This window comes from Tasmannia lanceolata, unplaced genomic scaffold, assembly GCF_043159265.1.
Source record: "Tasmannia lanceolata isolate RefF3 unplaced genomic scaffold, GAP_Taslan_0.1 ptg000016l, whole genome shotgun sequence".
Lineage (NCBI taxonomy): Eukaryota > Viridiplantae > Streptophyta > Magnoliopsida > Canellales > Winteraceae > Tasmannia > Tasmannia lanceolata.
The window spans coordinates 3347507-3353506 of NW_027518693.1; positions in this window are offsets into that span (position 1 = coordinate 3347507).

Consider the following 6000-nt stretch of genomic DNA (forward strand, 5'->3'; position numbering starts at 1 on the left):
ACACTATCTACATTAGGGCCCAACAAATGAATGATTGGATCACCCACCCAAACAATGTCGGCACACGTATTTTTTTCATTTGTTGGGGGTGTGCCCAGAAAATATTTTTCAATCCTAACCCCGATCTATGTAGTTTTTTTATATTGCGGTGTCCATTTTAAACCTTCTAAAATCAAAGAGTTAAGATCATTCTATGGAGAATATTTTATTAGAGAATAAAATTAGATCTGAATTAGAGAATAAAATCAGGGCCCAACAAAATGAACGGTTGGATCACCAAAAAAATGCGGCCACCAGTATTTTTTTCGGGTTGTACGTAAGTGCAGAGCCGTCCACCATGTAAATTGTCTTGCATTAGATAGGTCTTTTTTATTATTTTCTATGAGATATAAGTGTATTGGTCATTTTTTATGAGTGAGTGGTACTTTGATAATTTTCTATGAGATAGGGTCTTTTTATTTTCCATGATATATGAGTTTTTTTTTTTTTTTTTTCCGAAGAGATAGGTGTATTTAACATTTTCTATGAGATATAAGTATTTTTGTCATTTTTCATGAGCTTTAAGTAGGGATATTTTCGTTATCTTTTATGAGATAAGGATATTCTTGTTATTTTGTCATGGAGGGGGTATTTTTGTAAAAACCAAACCCAAGCCTCTTTTGTTGAAATTGTAATTATGGAAATAAAAGCCCGACTACAATCGTTGCTCCAGTAATAAATGTGTTTGAGGACATATGCGTGGGGGTGCATGAAAATAGGTGCTTTAAATGCTCCTTAACGAGTGTCGGGCACTCGTTAGCAAAACCCTTAAAAAATTATTAACCAACTAAGCTTGATACTAATTTGGATATACAAGGTAAGAGTTTGAGCAATCCAAGCTCTTAAAGAAGAAATAAATAAATAAATAAATATATATATATATATATATATATATATATATATATATATATATACACGTCCATTTTTGCATGCTTATACACGTCCATTTTTGCCTCCACAGTTCATAGGGTTAGGATGATCCTATCGAGCTGATTTTTTGGGCACACCCTATCTATACGAGGGCCCATCAAATGAATGCTTTGGATCACCCAAACAATGTGGCCCCAACTATTATTTTAAGGTAGGGAGTAGATAAGTTATCTACTCCAAGGAGTACTTTCTCTTTTCTCATATATATATATATATATATATATATATATATATATATATATATATATATATATATAAATACAACAATAAATCGAATTTAATCAAATATATATCAGCAATAAATCGAATTTAATCAAATCCTGAGAATGGAAATAAATTATATACAACAATAATAGATTGGAGGAAAGAATTTGGAAGAATCTCTAATTGACATCAACATGGAAGGTCATCTTTTATCCAATAATATAGACTTGGGGCTTTAATAATTAATACTCCATAAATTTATAAAATCTTATATTTTATTGCCTAGACTAGGAAACAACAATGTTCGCTTGATAAATCTAATACTCAATACAAAACTCCACTAATATGAGATACAAAAGAGTACCTTCTTCGGAAACGTTGTTCAAAGCACATGAGGTGAACAATAATGTTCAAAGTACATAATGTATGTAATATAGTATGTACTTACATACACCTTCAGTCTCTTCAGTAGAATCCACTGTGGTAGTCGTAGCAGCCATGGACTCTTGCATAGTAGTGACAACGTCACTAATAACATATGCAGGATGCCACTGGATTGTCGTCTTTTTGCAAAGACAGGTAAAAAAAACCTCGTGCACTAGAAACATAGGGCAAGGCACGAATAAAGAGTTGGATGAAAGAAATACTACACATGGCTACTCGAATCCAAACACTACCAAAAAATCATCCAAATAATGTGGGCCCACATTGTTTGGATGATCCAAAGCGTTCATTTGATGGGTCCTGACATAGATAGGGTGTGCCCAAAAAATCAGCTCCATCGGATCATCCTAACCCTTCAATCTATGGACGAACCTTCAGCTGAGGGGGCAAACCTTAAACAAAGTGAAACTACAGGGGTGTATTTGTCATGTTTTAAACTATAGGGGTGGCAGAAACTAGAGGGGGTGTAAATGTAATTATCCCAAAAAATTATTAACCAACTAAGCTTGATACTAATTTGGATATACAAGGTAAGAGTTTGAGCAATCCAAGCTCTTATATATATATATATATATATATATATATATATATATATATATATATACAGCAATAAATCGAATTTAATCAAATCCTGAGAATGGAAATAAATTATATATAACAATAATAGATTGGAGAAAAGGATTTGCGAGAATCTCTAATTTGACATCAACATGGAAGGTCATCTTTTATCCAATAATATAGATTTGGGGCTCTAATAATTAATGCTCCATAAATTTATAAGATCTTATATTTTATTGCCTAGACCAGGAACAACAATATTCCTATGCTTGATAATTTACACTCTTATATCTAATACTCAATACAAAACTCCACTAATATAAGATACAAAAGTGTACCTTCTTAGGAAACGTTGTTCAAAGTATATGAGGTGAACAATAATGTTCAAAGTACATACTGTATGTAAGTACATAGAAAATGTTCTTCAGTAGAATCCATTGTGGTAGTCGTAGCAGCCATGGACTCTTGCGTAGTAGTGACAACGTCACTAATAACATATGCAGGATGCCACTGGATTGTCGTTTTTTTGCAAAGACAGGTAAAAAAAACCTCGTGCACTAGAAACGTGGGGCAAGGCACGAAGAAAGAGTTGGATGAAAGAAATACTACACATGGCTAGGGGTAAAGGAGGATGGAAGACACCTATCAAATAAATACTCTGTAATACCTTAGATAAAATCCGGCTATCAATAATATTAATTAATACAGTGCTGACTGTACTTATCAATGAATTTCCTTTTTCATTAGTAGAATTGTTTTCTATTGTTGTTGATAGCAGGCCCACCATTAGAACTTGATGGGGTGTAAAAACAGCAGCCTGTAGCAGGCCGACACCTATCCTGGAATAGGTGAACTCAAGCCTATCACAGGCCGACACCTGTCCTGGAGTAGGTGAACTCAAGCCTATCACAGGCCGACACCTGTCCTGGAGTAGGTGAACTCAAACCTATAGCAGGCCTGCACCTGTCCTGGGATAGGTCATCCCACGTCATCGAGTTTCCTTCTATAAAAGGGGGTTCAAAGTTCAAACCAAGGGATAATGACCTTCCTCTCCTCCAAAAAACTCTTAAACTAGCTCTGCACTCCTGCTCATATACTGACTTGAGTGTCGAAGGGCCTGTCCGGAGTAACACCCGGGTTGGTCTTCTGGCCTCGTTTGCTTCTGTGCAGAACACAGCCACTTCATTTCAATCCCACCGAACTCGACTCCTTCACTTCGGTTCTTCTGGTCATCCAGCTCAGCCCTTACGTCACTGCCGTACCTGTTACCGATTTTCGGTCTAACAGAACTCATAGTCCTCATGTTTGACACAGCAGGCCCGCCATCAGAACTTATAATCCTCAAGTGTGCCACACCAAACAAAGATCTTGCTTGCGCAATCAAGGCATGTGGATATTGCGGATTAAAATTTTCAAGTCACCGTCTTCATGCCATCTGCTTCTTTACGAAAAGCAAGTCTTCGGAAGCTGAAGAAGAATCAAAATTTGGTATTGTTCATTCTAACTACTTAAAACCTTTATTAAAAGGTGAAAACGACCAGAGTTCGTGACAATCAACCCAAAGGTAGAGCAATAAGTGCAATATAGAGAAACCCACCAATGGGTTTTGTAGGGTTTGAGTAGCTGGATCGTGCAATCAAAATGAGGAGTAGAATTCGAATGCAGAGATGTTTTCCCTTCGCGTTTAAGATTGCATGATCAAGACGAGGGCAAGTTGCAGGAGAAAGAAGGAGATATGATTCCTTGCAATTGTTCTCTGTATACTGTTTTTCTGTCGTAACCTTCTATTTCGTGACATTTGAAGCCACCGTACCTTCTCCATTGGAGTTTTTTTTTTCCCGCCTGGCTACGTATGGGTGTAAAAAAATGGGGCCCACCCCATCAAAATACGAGGTGTAAAATGGTGGGCCCTATGCTATATATGGGCTCGGTTGGAGATCGTGGGACCTAACCCTTCAAAACATGAGGCAAAATTGTGGGTCCCACAGGATGCATGGGTTTGAGTTGAGTTGGTGGAGTCCATCCTATAAAAACATATCACTAGGCATCATCACGTCTTATTTTGGCTTTTTTACTAGGTAATGTTCGTCATTTCACATATAAGGACGTTTTGGTGAGTAAAGAAAATAAAAATTATCGCAGCTATTTTGGTAATGCTGGTGTCAGATTCATCCCAAACATCTCTTGTAGGCCTGGTGAGTAAAGAAAATAAAAATTATCGCAGGTATTTTGGTAATGCTGGTGTCAGATTCATCCCAAACATCTCTTGTAGGCCTGGTTCGTTTTAGATTGTGCCATCTGATTGTGAGGCGCAAAGCAGTTCTTGGAGTCAAATTTCAGTTTCAGAATGCGTTTCGGTCCTCACCGATACCAAATTTGGAAATTTCGATCGAAATCAAATGAAATAAAAAAAACGCCTATTTTATATCCTACAAAATTTCGGTCGAAATCACTAAAATTTCAGTAATTTCAGCATTTGAAATTTATGACGAACGACCATTTCGTGTTTATGCAATTTATTTTCGTTATCGACCGAGATCTGAAATTTCGGATTGCGGTCGAAATTTAAAACCATGCTTGCAATTGCCATGCTCACCATTTCGGTGGAGGGTCCTCCAAATTAACAGCTCAGATCACAACACCACATGTTGGGAAGGAAATCAATGATCCCGGCGAAGTAAACCATGATAGAATCGTTTTTGGATCTCGAGAATTGATTTTGAACCCAAAACTGAGTATTGAACTAAAAATTAAATGCAAATTAAGGTCGACAGTTTGAGTCCAAAACTGATTATTGGACTTAAATCTACGTTAGGCCATGTTCATTTTAGACGCTGAGAACCGATTTTGAGTCCAAAACTGATTATTGGACTCAAAGTTAAATGTAAATTTGATAACCATAAATTCCAAATCAAATGTCATTGAGAACACCTTATGAAAAGCTAAACCATTGAGTCATGTAGTCCTATACATGATGCATGACATGATTTGTCTGAGCAAGACCATGTTACGATGCTCTACAAAATCAGGAGTCATGATCGAGTGACCCTAGCTCCTCGATCAAACCTGGTTTAGGGGGCTTCAATCAAGAAAGGTTAAGCCATTAATTTTTGTAACCCTTTATCAGACAAAATGTATGTTCGGAGTGGGACCATGACGATGTGGATCATCTCATGAGGGTCTACAAGATCAACGAGATAGGAGAAATCACGTTCCACCATGACCTATGTAGTTATAGTTAGCCTAAGAAGTTTTTTCAATAATATGACCAAATAATTAGTTATATTACCATTCAAGGGCCACGCACTAATGGCGATTAGAGGACATCCTTCATCCGTTAGCTTTCTAGATGTACTCTCTAGTGTGAGTTTTGCAACATCCTGTTCAGCTGCCTTAAGGTGAATTGCTAGCGTCCATCGCAAAAGGCATTTTTGCGGCTGGTCTGTCGCATGTCACATGTCAGACATGCGACAGACCTACGCGGAATTCCTTTTGAAATGGACCCTAGCAAATCCCCTTATACATTTTGATAACGCTGATATGGAATCTGAAGCCGGGGGCGATGCCAAGTTAGAGAGAGACCTGGCCGTCGTTAGGTATCAGGGAGAAAGGCGAACGTGGGTGGGTTGAGAGGGTTTATGCATAGTGCTTTAATAACAGAGAAGGGCTTTAGGTAGGAGGAAATGAGGGTTTCAACAAATTACTTACTTTGCAATGCTTTTAACCTTGTTTAGGAAAGGTTTTCAGGGCAGTGATTTTCAATAGCTTTTAACCTCGTAATCACTAGTATGTCGTCTTATTGTAGATTTCATAGTGGTATTAGGC